Genomic DNA, 14,028 nt, shown 5'->3' with positions numbered 1-14,028 from the left:
GAGAAATAGACTTGGGATGATTTTTTGTTCAAGGAAAAATATTAAGGCTCAAGGATAAAGTCACAGGTGTGTGCTATGATAAGGCAAGGCCATGTAAAAACTGTTCCTTTGTACTTTTAATGAGTACATATGTTATAATGCTTTAACTTAATATCAACATGCTTCTATAACTCCCATTTTATGTAACATTTTATCTCTGAAGTAATTTTCTAAAGAACATTTTTTTTCTAAGAAGGTATAAAAAGACCAAAAAGGAAAAAAAAAGGAAATAAAGTTGATTGGTTGTTGGTTGAATGGCTTGGCTTGGAGAGCTTTGCTCCAACCATCCATCCACCCATCCATCCATCCATCCACCCATCCATCCATCCATCCACCTACCCATCCACCCATCCATCCACCCATCCATCCATCCAAATGTGCATGTCCGTTTGCCTATGTATTTACATGTAGGGTATATGTGTATGTGTGTAAGCATGCATGGATACTCATGGAGTTGATCTTATAGATGGTTTGGCCTGGCCAGAATGTGGGTAAGTGAATTATTGAATATATGTGTGTCTGTACACATTTGCCTGTACAAAGCATCTTAATTCTTTCCCTGCTCTCTGGTTCACAAAGAGTTAACCAGCTAAACCAGAGAGGCTTCTGGCTGACTCACCAGAGAAAGGAGCACTGACAATAAATCCTTTTACTTAATTCCCTGCTGCTAAACAACATGTGTTATTGGCCAGATATTTTCACTTATTAAAGCACAAATAACAAAGAGTTAAGAAAGAGTTAACTTTTTAGTGCTTCATGAAGCACAGGGAGAGATTAGGTTTCCCTAGTGCTTATTTAAGCATAAAGAGCTAAATAAAGTACAGAGTATTATAATGTTTAATAAAGCACAGATTTAAAGAGAAAAGAAGCCAGTGCTTTTTAACCATAAATAAGCAAGGAAGTTTTTAGAATTTTTTAGAAGTTATCAGCAAACATTCAGTATAGTTAGAGAGCTAGAAGGCCAGGGATCATCAGTTTTTAAGACTACATCCTACGCTGTGTCACACTTCTATCCCATTCCAGGCCATTCAGGCTCCTGAAAGTTGGCTATTTTGTCATAGTGACAATTAAGGAACTAAGGAACTAGTAAGAGACTGAGAAAGGTAAGCCTAAGGCTCAGATAGAGGTCTACCTGAAAGAACATACTGCTTACTGTTCAGTTGTCCAAGAGAGCTAGAAATAACTTAAACATGGTCAATGCACACTGCCTTAGCACCCACCATTTACTCAGGAGCCTGCAGTGATCACATCCCTTTTACTGTGACATCTATCAATCTACTGAAGAAATGTTTTCACATACTAAACAGAAAAGCTTTGTCTTAGAAAGTTTGGAGATCTTAATTCCCTAGAGAAAAAAAAATCACCAAGGAAGACAGTGACATAGTTATTATTCCAGTAAATAAACTGAAACTTCCAACAGCCAGTTCAAGTTACTGGACCCATTAGAAGAGGGGAGTGGCTGTTTGAAATTGCCAAAGAAACAACTTTCTGTTTCACAATAAGGTAGGGAGGCTATGTTTGTGATGGAGAAAGTTCATTCAGGAGTCCTGTGATTTGAGGTAGCAATCAATTGAAGCTCCACATATGAGCATCAGGACCACCCCAAGCCTGGAGCCTGTGGAAACAAAAGTTTGAAGCCTCTCATCAGGTAAAGAAAGAATTTTATGTCACTGGAAGAAAATAAAGAGACCATGGGATAGGTAACAGATGAAGGTGGCTATCAATATTAACTTAGATGAAATGAATCCATTACCTATTACCAACATGATGTTGCAAAACAGGCAACTTCAATAGGTTTACTGCTTGCTCAGCTAGGTTTGGTTAATTGGCTCTGCCAATTTGGTCTGGCTCATTCACATGACTAAGAACCACATGACTTAACTGGAATAGCATCAGGTGGGGAACTTGGCTTTGACACAGATATCACCCGCAGTGAGCTATATGGGCACATTCTCATACTGACTTCAGAAATGCAACTACAAAGGATACTGCAGCAATCTTACCCCTCCTCTATATCGACAAGTACAGGTATAAAGGAAGGATGAAGACCTAACCTGCTTTATGAGAATAACTGGTAGTTCATATAGCATAGGCTCAGGATGAAATGGGGAGTAGGTGCTGCAGACGGAGACGGTGCTCTTCTAATGCTTTGGGTTTCATTGGGTTGCACAATCATTCCTTTCTTGTTTGAGTGAGGAGCGGAAGTAATTCCCATTGTAGTTGACTCTGCTGTGTCTCATCTTCCCTTGGTTCTCTGTCTGTTTGTTAAATAGTCCCCTTCTGTAAATTTCAGCCAACTGGTCCCTTTGAATGTGTTGTCTACTTCCTGTTAGGACCCTAGTTGATGCAATTTCTTGAAGATTGTCAATTGGGGTACTAATTGGTGCAGTCTCTTAAAAACTCAAATAAGAGTAAGATGTTAAAAGCATCCATATTGGAGCTAGAGAGGTGGTTAGAAATATGATCACTCTAGGATTGCCTCCTTGCCCTCCTCTGCCCCATGTACAGTTTCATCCACAGCTAAGAAGAGCCACTCCATGTTCTCTAGCAGACTAGCTTTTCTACATTTTTCTAAGTATATGGCTCAGGGAGTTAAAGAGGCAGTTGAGAACAACCATAAGCATCAATTCACTTTCATAGGAGCTGACAATGGCATAGAAATAGAGGTTGATGCTACTTTTACTGGCATCCCTTTCAAAAGGGCAATTTCACTATCCATCCAATGGGTCTTGTTGCAAATGTTTGTTCCAAAGGTCTTTGTTCTTTGATGCTGGGGTAGGTGTCATCATAGTACGTGACAAAGAGCCCGTGTCCATCATTGTCAAGAATCAGGGTGGCCTTGACAGAGTACAAGGAGTGCCTCCATCTTGCTTGCAGCTGCTGCTCATACATATTATCTTTTCCTTTTCTTATTTTGTCTATGAATCTTGGCTATGTGATTTATTTTGAAATTTTTTACTTAATGAATTGTTGGTAATCTACAAAACCACATAGTTTAAGCCTGTGTTTTTCAAGTCCTGACTGTATTTGCTTTTATTCTCAATAAAAAAATTAAAATATTAGCCAGTCCTATAAACAGCACAGAAAAGAACAATGTAAAGGTAGCAGCTATGAAAATAACAGCTCTGTGAATGGGCTGGAAAGACATCTCAGTGGTTAAGAATGGGAGCACTCTTCTCGAAGAGGACCAGAGTTGGATTTCAGCACCAACTGGAAGCATCTAGTCATACAACCAGCTGTAGCTCTAGCCACAGGGCGTCTGATGCCTTCCTCTGGCCTCTGTGGGCACTGAATGCATGTGCACAAATCCACACACATACATATAACTAAAAATAAAGTAATTGAGAAAAAAATCCTTCTCTGAAACTTCCTCCTGAAGCAGAGGGAGCAAATAGAGACTCACAGCCAGACATAATGCAGAGAGTGAGAGATGTTGGAACACTCAGCCCTAAATAGGATGTCTCCAGTAGTTCTCTCCCTTCAGAGATTAGGTGATCCTGTAGAAGAGGAGGCTGAAAGAGTACAAGAGCCAGAAGGGATGAAGGATGCCAAGAAAACTAAATCAACAACATCAATGGGCATGTGAATGCAGAGACTAAAGCAGTGCCCAGGGCCTTCGCATGTCTACACCAGATAAAGTCCTAGAGCTGAAAGAGGAGGACACATGCCCCTATGCCTAATGCAAAAGCTATTTTCAAATGATAAACACTTGAAAATGAAATTTTAGTTTTCCCAAAGGGAGTCACACTGGAGAAACAAACTACTCTTAAGGGTAGGCGCATAACCAGAAGTAGATGGTCAGCAGTTAATGAACTCAAGAGCATCTTTGGAGGTTCCTTGTCACATCACATCTGGGAATTTCCTTTAAAAGTAGCAATTACCATATTTATTTTATTTTATTTGCGTCTCTCTTTTACCCGATAGGTCCTTTGTGAATATATTATAGCTTCAACTTTAGTGTTTTTATAGGATTCCTGAGTGTGTGAATGAGTGGCTGTCTCTTGTGCCTTTTCTTGGACTTCTTTTCTTCTGTTAGTTTTGTCCTAAACTGACATGTTAGTTTTTGTTTTATCTTATCATATTTTACTAATATCCCTTAGAAGCATGTTTACTCTCTAATGAGTAATAGAAAATGGTGGGTCCAAGTGGAAGGGGAATTGGGGAGGACTATAGAGGAGCAGAGGGAGGATAATCCTTAATGAAATATGTAAAAAGCAATATTTTAAATAAAAATGATAAAAATGACACTAAAGCCAAAAAAAGTTAAAACAAACAGCAAAACAAAAGCAAAACAAAATAAACTAACTCCTCTCTGACCATAATCTTTATTCCTTTCTTTTTAGACAAAATCTCACTATAAATCCCTGGCTGGGCTGGAACTGTCTGTATAGACCAGACGGGCCTTGAACTCACAGAGATCCTCCTGATTCTGCCTCTTGAGTACTAGGGTCTAGAGAACTCACGTTAAAGGTATGCACTTCTATCTCTGACTTTTCATTCATGTGTTTTTGTTTGTTTGTTTTATGTAGCTGAAGTTAAAGTTAAATTCCCCCCAAATGGAGACATAATCTATATAAACTAATCAAACATGAATGAACATGTGCATCATATTGGCTCAATAAACATTATAGAGAAAAGCACGTTTTAATTGGATTTAAATCTTGACAATCGATGCCTTATACTGTATTCTTAGATTTCCAGTCCTCATTTTTTCCTTCCCTTTATTCCTCCTCTTCATCTGACCCCTATTGTTCTCATCCCCACCAGACTCCAATCCAGAGAAATCTATTCTCTTTTCCCTTTCCAAGGAGACCCATGCATCCCCTCCTTGAGCCCTCCCCGTTACGTAGCTTCTGTGGATTTATAGTGTGTGGACTATAGCATGGTTATCCTTTACTTAAAAGCTAGTGTCCACTTAAAAATGAGTATATACCATGTCTGTCATTCTGGGTCTGGTTTACCTCACACAGGATGATTTTTCAAGTTCCATTCATTTGCCAGCAAATTTCATGTTCTCCTTGTTTTTAATAGCTGAGTAGTACTCCACTGTGTAATCACACCACATTTTATTTATTCATTCTTTGGTTGAGGGAGGACATCTAGGTTGTTTCAGTTTCTGGTTATTATGAATAAAGCTGTTGTAAAAATAGTTGAGCAAGTGTTCTTGTGGTAGGGTAGCAAGACCTTTGGTTATATGCCCTGGAGTGTTAGAAATAAGTCTTGAGGTAAATCAATTCCAAATTTCCTGAAGAACTGCCATAGTGATTTCCATAGTGGTTGTACAAATTTGCACACATGCCAGCAATAATAACTGTGTTCCCCTTGCTCTACATCCTCCCAACCATGAGCTGTCTCTTCTGTGTTTGATCTTAGCTGTTCTAACAGAGATGTTACAGATTACATCTGTGAGATGTAATCTCAACGTCATTTTGATTAGATTTTGCTGATGGCTAAGGATGTTGAACATTTCTTTTAACTGTTTACCAACGATTTGAGATTCCTCTGTTGAGATTTTTTCTGTTTACATATGCATCCCATTTTTAATTGGATTCTTTAGTTTAGTTATGTCTACTTTTTTGTGTTCTTTATGTATTTTGGTTATTAGTCCTCTGTCAGATGTAAAGTTGGTGAAAATCTTTTCTCATTTGTAGGCTGCTGTTTTGTCCTATTGACAGTGTCCTTTGCCTTACAGAAGCTTTTTGTTTTATAAGGTCCCATTTATTAACTGTTGATCTTAGTGCCCGCACTGTTGGTGTTCTGTTTATGAGGTTGTCTCTTGTCTATTTGTTCAAGGCTATTGCCCCACTTTCCCTTCTATCAGGTTCATTGTACCTGGTTTTTTATTGATAGCTTTTATGTACTTGGACTTGAGTTTTGTGCAGGAAGATGAATATGGATCTATTTTTATTGTTTTACTTGTAGACAACCAGGTACCAGTTACCAGCTGGAGACACTTTTCCCCCATTGTCTGTTTCTGGCTTCTTTATCAATAATTGGGTATCCATTCATGTGTGGATTTCCATCTGGGTCTCTGATTTGATTTTATTGATAACCTGTTTGTTTTTATGCTAAAACAGTGTTTTTGTTATTATAGCTCTGTAGTACAGCTTGAAATCAGGGGTTTTATTGTTCAGGATTGTTTTAGCTATCCTGATTTTATTTGTTTGTTTATTTTTGTTTTTGTATGAAGTTGAGTGTTGCTTTTTCAAAGTCTGTAAAGAATTGTGTTGGAATTTTGATGGATATTGTACAGTAATCTCTAGATTATTGTAGGTAGGATGACCATTTTTACTATGTTAATCTTCCTAATCCATAAGTATGAGATATCTTTACATCTTCTAATATTTTCTTGAACTTCTTTCTTCAATGATTTGAAGTTATCATCAAGCAAGTCTTTCATTTACTTGTTTATAAGATATTTCATATTATTTCTGCCTACTATAAAAAGTGTCATTTTTCTGATATCTTTCTTAGCCCATTTGCCATTTGTATATAGAAAGTCTACTGAATTTTATCTTTTTGAGTTAACCTTGTATCCAGATACTGTTATCAACTGTAAGAGTTCCCTGGTAGAATTTTTGGGATAGACTACGTACAATATTATATCACCTCTAAATAATTCTTTGATTTCTTCCTTTCCAACTTGTATTTCCTTGCTGGCCTTTAGCTGTCTTATTGATTTGGCTAGAACTTAAAGTACTATATTGAGCAGATAGGGAGAGAGTGGGCAGCCTTGTCTTGTTCCTGTTTTTAGTGAAATTTATTTGGGTTTTTCTCCATTTAATTTGATGTAGGCTATAAGCTTTTTGTAAATTGCCTTTATTATGTCTAAGTACATTCTTTGTATCCCTCATCTCTCCAAAACTTTTCTTATGAAGGGTTTTAGACTTTGTCAAAACCTCAACGTATAATGATATGGTTATGTGATTTTTTTTCTTTCAGTTTGTTTATTTGGTAGATTTTCATATATTCTATCATCTCTGCATATATGAGATTAAGCCTAATTGTTCACAATGGATGATCTTTTTGATGTGCTTGGATTCAGCTTACAAGTATTTTGTTGAGTATAATTGTTTTTGTGCTCATAAAAGAAGTCGGTCTGTAATTCTCTCTGTTGAATCTGTGTGTGATTTGGGTGTCAGGGTGCCTATGGCCTTATAATGTGAATTTGGCAATATTCCTTCTGTTTCCATTTGTAGAATAATTTGAGGAATATTGATGTTCTGTCTTCTTTCAAAGTCTAGTAAAATTCTCCACTAACACCATTTGGTACTGGGCTTTTTTTTTTTTTTTTTTTTTTTTTTTTTTTTTTTTGGCAGACTTTTAATGACTGCTTTTATTTCCTTAGTATTTATAGGGCTGTTTAAATAGTTTACGTGATCTCAATTTAACTTTGGTAAATGCTATCTATAAAGAAAATTATCTACTTCTTTTAGATTGTCCAATTTTTGACATACATGTTTTTAAAGTATAACCTAATGACTCATTGGATTTCCTACATGTCTGTTGTGATGTCCTGCTTTGTTTCTGATTTTGTTAATCTGGTATTTTCTCTGTGTCTTTTAGTAAGTTCAGCAGATAAGACTTTATCTATTTGATTTTCTCAAACAAACAAATCTTTGTTTCATTGAATTTTTTGTATTGTTCTCTTTGTTTCTATTTAATTGATTTTGGCCCTCACTTTATTTGTTTGTTTTTGTTTTTTGTTTTTTCGAGACAGGGTTTCTCTGAGTAGCCCTGGCTGTCCTGGAACTCACTCTGTAGACCAGGCTGGCCTCGAACTCAGAAATCCACCTGCCTCTGCCTCCCAAGTGCTGGGATCAAAGGCGTGCGCCACCACCGCCCGGCTCTCCCTCACTTTATTTCCTGCCAATTACTCTTCTTGAGTGTGTTTGCTTCTCTTTTGTTCTAGAGCTTTCAGGTGTGCTGTTAAGTTACTAGTATGAGATCTCACTAATTTCTTTATGAAGCAGTTAGTGCTGGGAACTTTCCTATTAGCACTGTTTTCATTGTGTCCTATAGGTTTGGGTATGTTTTACATTCATTTTCATTGAATTCTAGGAAGTCTTTAATTTCTTTCTTATTTTTGCATTTACCCAGTAGTCATTCACTATAAATTTGTTTAGTTCCCTTGAGTTTGTGGTTTTCTATTGCTGTTGAAATCCAGCTTTAATCTGTTGTGGTCTGATAGGATACATGAGGTTATTTCAATTTTCTTGTATCTGTTGAGACTTTCTTTGTGACTGGATGTATGGTCAGTTTTGGAGAAGGTTCTGTGAAGTGCTGAGAAGAAGGTATATTCCCTTGCATTTCAATAAATAGTTATATGTTAGGTTCCTGTGAGTCATAATATCTGTTGGCTCCAGTATCTCTCTATTAAGTTTTTGTCTGGATGACATTTCCATTGGTGAGAGTGGGGTATTTGCATCTCTCATTATTAACATGTGAGTGTCCATGTGTGATTTAAGTTTTAGTAATGTTTCTTTTACATATGTGCATGTCCTAGTGTTTCGGGCATATTTCCTATAAAAGTAAGATTAAATAAAACTGGATCTAAAATACTATTCACTGGAAATGCAGGAGGAGAGAAACACATTAATAACATGAGTAAGAAGAAATTAGAAGAATCCAGAATGTGGTGAAGCCTTCACCTATTCCAAAACTCCAATATACTAATAATATATATAATATATATTATAATATATTTATATATAATATATATATAAATATATCATAATTTTATATTCTAATATAAATTATAATTATATAATATATAATTATATTATATATTATATTGTAATATATAATAATATATTATATTATTATATAATTATATATTATAATATATATTATATATAAAGTCTTTTTTTTTTCTTGTATTTCTTCTAGATGTTTAGATACAACTAAATTCCACATGTGGACTTTGTGAGTCTTAATCTGGATATCTTAAACGACTAGACAATAGAGACATTGTATTGTAGATTGTGTACTTCATGATATTTCAAGACCATTGCAGTTTGTTAAGGATTGAAAAGTATATTTCAGTGATGCACAAAATGATTTTCAGAATACATTCCAGAAAATATGGTACATGTGGAATTCTCTTTTTGAAACAGAATAGAGAGATCCAACATGATTTCCAAAATAGCATTGCTTCAATAGGTATATTCATTATTGTTATGTCTATAATAATTACATTTTTACATAAAAACTGCAGGTTTGTGGTCTGTCTCTGTCTCTCTCTCTCTCTCTTTCTCTGTGTGTGTGTGTTTCCTTGAAAGCACATGGAGGCCAAAAGTTGATGTTGGGCATCTTCCTCTATCATCCTGCCCCTTATTTTTCTTGAGATGGTGTGTCTCACTGAACCTGTGAAAATCCTGTTTTGCCTCGACAGGCTAGCCAGCAGGTTCTCATGATCTACTTGTCTCTGCTCCTGGCCGCGGGCTTACAGATAACTATTGGTAATGAAATAAAAATAAAAGTTAATTGAACTTGGATCTTCTGGGAAAAAGCAGTAAGTGTTTTTATCCACTGAGCCACCTTGCTAGTCCCTAACTAGGAAATAATTCTAATAATAGAGTATTAGTCGCATAAATATTAGTTTTCCTTTCACCTTTTTACTTTCATCGTAGAGTTTTTAACTCTCTTGGTTGTTAAACTTGGATTGAGAGAGTTACTAGAAAATTGAGAAATCTGTGAGGCTATCTCAGGAGATGACTGGCATGTGCTTTCAGGAACTGAGAAGAGAACACTAGCCTTGCATGTAGGTGGTGCTATTTGGTGGTCTAGAGGTCTGGGTGGAGACAAAACTGGAAGAAAGGCAAGGTTATACATGTATAGAAGCACAGCACATCATCACCAGGTGTAAGCGTTACAATCACTTTCAGTGTCACTGCAGGTTCTTGGTCTTTGGAAAGTAGACTCATACCAGCCACTCTCCAGGGCGCTTCCAGACTTTCAGATTTAGGCCAGGGACAGTATTGTTGTTTGGCAATTTTCAGTTGCTTGCACTAAGCAGGTTCAAGTTCCTCCCAGTCTCCAAATTATACACAGATATTGTGGGCCTATGCCATTTTGACCATTTGAGCCAATTCGATAGTACCCTCATAATGATAGGAACATTTGATTGGTTCTGTTCCCCTACAGAAGCCAAGCTGTATAGCTCTGGTTCCAGAAACCTCCTTGGTAGAGTCTCCGTGGTAGAGGCCTGACTGCTTTCCAGTAATATTGAAACCTTTCCAGTTATCTTTCCAGTTATAAGTGTAGCACATTTAGAAATACCCCAAACAAAAATTGAAGAATGTTATTGAAAAACATATGCCAAGAATTCCTGTGTGTTGAGCAGAGCCTGATTGCTCATACCTATAATGCCAGAAGTTGGAAAGGATGCTGAGGCAGGGGGATGTCAGGTTTTAGGCCAGCCTGGACTACAAAGTGAGAGCTGTATCTCAAAAAGCCAGAACAACAGCAACAACCACCATCGCTACCACCACCACAACAAAAACAAAAAAATTCTGAAAAACACATATGGATGCTAAAGATTTTTATTTATAAAGATTTAGAAATTTTATTGAAAAATACAGCAAGCCTGCATTTTTCCGCCAAAAGTAATTATTTTTTACTGGATGAGTCATTCCTTGGATACCTACTCTGCCATTTCTCCAAGTCCTCTCTTTCTCTTAACAGCACTCTTCAGGCTACTTGTTAATCTCCATAGTTCCTTGCCACGAGCTGCAAGTTTTTTGTTAATATGAATTTGATGAATCAATAGACATAATTTTGTGCTTACAGAAATAACGAACACATACACTGAACTTTCAAAAAAGGCTATGATAGTCAACATGCTTAGTCTTTTTTTTTTTATATTTTCCTTATTTACATTTCAAATGTTATCCCCTTTCCTGGTTTCCCTCCCTTCCTGGGGATACCCTCTTACATCCTCCCTCTCCCTGCACCTATAAGGGTGTTCCTCCACCCACCTACCCACTCCCAACTCCCCATCCTCAATTCTCCTATACTGGGGCATCTATCAAGCCTTCATTGGACCAAGGACCTCTCCTTCCATTGGTGCATGACAAGGCCATCCAATATGCAGCTGGAGCCATGTGTACTCCTTTGTTGATGGCTTAGTCTCTGAGAGTTCTGGGGGGGGTCTGGTTGGTTGATATTGTTGTTCTTCCTATGGGGTGGCAAACCCCTTCAACTCCTTCAGTCCCTTCTCTAACTCCTCTATTAAGGACTCCTTGCTCAGTCCAATGGTTGGCTGCTAACATCTGCCTCTGTATTTGTCAGGCTCTTGCAGAGCCTCTCAGGAGACATCCCATATTAGGCTCCTTTTCAGCAGCACTTTTTAACATCCACAATAGTGTCTGAATTTGGTAACTGGTATGGGATGAGTTCTCAGGTGGGAAAGTCTCTGGTGTCCTTTCCTTCAGTCTCTGCTCTACACTTTATCTCCATATTTGCTCCTGTGAGTATTTTGTTCTTCTTCTAAGAAGGATTGAAGCACCCACACTTTCGTCTTCCTTCTTATTGAGCTTCACTTGGTCTGTGAATTGTATCCTGGTTATTTGGTGCTTTGGGGCTAGTATCCACTTATCAGGGAGTGCATACCAAATGTTTTCTTTTGCGATTGGGTTACCTCACTCAGGATGATATTTTCTAGTTCTATCCATTTGCCTAAGAATTTCATAAATTCATCATTTTTTAATAGCTGAGTAGTACTCCATTGTGTAAATGAACCACATTTTCTGTATCCATTCCTCTGTTGAAGGACATCTGAGTTCTTTCCAGCTCCTGGCTACTATAAATAAGGTTGCTATGAACATAGTGGAACATGCTTAATCTTTTACAGATCTTTCTATCCAAGTTCCAAGGAGCTGATGCTATTACTAGGAACCATCTAGAAGGTACTTTAGAAATAAATATTTTTTTAAGTTTGAAATATTTTTTCTTTATTCAATTTGTTTTTATCATATGAATGTTTTACCTGCAGGTGTGTCTGTTCAATATGTGTGTTTCTTGTCCCAGTAGAGGTCAGAAGTGTGGGAAAACCCTGCTAATTAAGGTTAAAGTCTACCACTAACTGGAGAGTCTTCTGGGGCTCAGTGCAATATGGAGGATCTTCATTGGCAGGGCTCTCCTTCTCAGACTATGTTTGGGGAGTTCAAAAATTGCCACACCTCTTCCTGAAGAATGTCACATAGCCTTAGTTAAATTACAGGTTCAACTTCCTTTCTCTTGCTAAGAACCTGCTCAGCTAGCCACCAAGTTTCTTGAAATGCTTTCCATGTTTTTGAGGCATTCAGGTACCCTAAGCCTTCAAGCAATGACCTTTGCCCATCCTAAGTGTTTCTGCCTACCCCCCCGCCCCGCCAATTATATAAGCCTTGAATCACCCAGTATGTCCCAGTAAGTCTTCTTCTCACTATATGTACTTACCAGGGCTTCTAAACCATCCCTGTCCCCAATCTGTTGTCTTTGCTCCCTTTGAATATTAGCTGGCAATTCAAGAGGGCAGGGAGAGTCATAAGAGGAAGGCATCAGATCCCTCGGAACAGGAGTTACAAGCAGCCATGAGCCATGGTATGGGTGATGTGCTTATAAGAAGATAAAGAGAAAAGGGATATGTTTTGTGGAGGTGTAATCTGGTATGAGGGAAAGGGTTGCCTCTGAGGGCCCATGCTAAGGCATCTCTTCCTCCTGAGGGACCAGCCACACAATGGTATAATATAGAATAGAGTTCATTCAGGGCATGGGGAGGAGAGTTAAGAGGGTAGCAGAGGCACCGAAAGGCAGGAAGAGTAGAGAAGAGGAGTAGAGGAGTAGAGACTGGTCATGAGCAGATGGAGAGAGAGGGGGGAAGGGAATGGGGAGAGAACGGAGAAGGGGCAATGGGAAGAGGGAGATCAGGAAGGCAAGAGCAAGAGCTAGAGCAAGAGGACAGTGGAGAGGGCAGAGAGCCCCTTTTATAGTGAGGCAAGCATACCTGGCTGTTGCCAGGTAACTGTGGGGCGGAGCTTAGACAAAATGCTAACAATGGGTGTTGGGAATTGAACTTGGGTCCTCTGTTAAGAGCAGCCAGTGCTCTTAATCTCTGAGCCACCCCCTGAAATAATTTTTTGAAAGAGAAGAAAATATGCCATGTGAACAAGGCTATCTTCTCCTACTTTGCTTTTCTGTAAAGGGAATTGCTTTGGGAAAGTTTCTTTCATTCTACACTGCCAGGTAAGAGTCCCTCACTGGGAGAAGTCAGGGCAGAACCTCAAGGCAGGAACCTGGAGACAGGAGCTGAAGCAGAGGGCACTGAAGCAAGCTGCTTGTTGGTGTATGCCCAGCCCAGGGTGGCACCACCCACAATGAACCCTCCCACATAGGTCAACAATCAGGAAAACGTTCCATAGGCATTACCCACATGCCTGATGGAAACAATTCCTCAACTGCCCAGGTCACCTTAGTTTGTATCATGTTGACAAAGAAACTCACCAATGTCCTTGTTAATATCGTTTCAAACATCGGACACTGCCACAGAAGACCAGTTTCCCTTGTCTTATAATCTCAGAACTTCAAGAATGACTTTCAATTTATTCTTCTGTATGGTACCTCTCTTCCTTCCCCCACTTTTTTCTCCTTTGCCTGGGGAGTACTCCCTATGCAGCCATAAAGGTCTGGGAAAGGGCTCCTCTGTAAGGCCTTCCCAGGGCTCAGGTGGCTCAGTGATGTTTCCCGTCTCTAAGCCTTCCCAGGCTCAGGTGGCTCAATGGTCTATCTCCCCTCTGTAAGGCCTTCCCAGGGCTCACAAATATCAGGTAAAGTTTGCACTCTCTAGTCCTCAGTTATTCTGGTTTCTGAATGAAAAAGAAATTAAAAGCAAAAAGGAAAGAAAATGGAAATGATATGACTGTTTTTATGGATGTTGAGAGGGAAAGTTTATAGATAAAACAGGGAGAGCATAGCCAGAGGCAGACACATTTGGGAGAGTCCAGAGTG

The 14,028-nt window shown here is 38.4% G+C and overlaps 1 protein-coding gene across 2 annotated transcripts in view; it reads left to right on the top strand.

Moving 5' to 3' along the window:
• The first annotated feature begins 13,151 nt into the window (after positions 1-13,151).
• Positions 13,152-14,028, top strand: part of Ttpa (alpha tocopherol transfer protein) — a 23,608-nt gene continuing 22,731 nt past the window's right edge. For both annotated transcript variants that reach the window (XM_031366521.1, XM_031366522.1), the window contains exon 1: positions 13,152-13,266. The gene's annotated coding sequence lies outside the window, so the exon portion shown is untranslated. The remainder of the gene's footprint in view (positions 13,267-14,028) is intronic.

Source organism: Mastomys coucha, unplaced genomic scaffold (assembly GCF_008632895.1).
Source record: "Mastomys coucha isolate ucsf_1 unplaced genomic scaffold, UCSF_Mcou_1 pScaffold14, whole genome shotgun sequence".
NCBI classification, from domain to species: Eukaryota; Metazoa; Chordata; class Mammalia; order Rodentia; family Muridae; genus Mastomys; species Mastomys coucha.
Note: the sequence above shows the minus strand (reverse complement) of the source record. Positions and strands in the feature narration are given on the sequence as shown.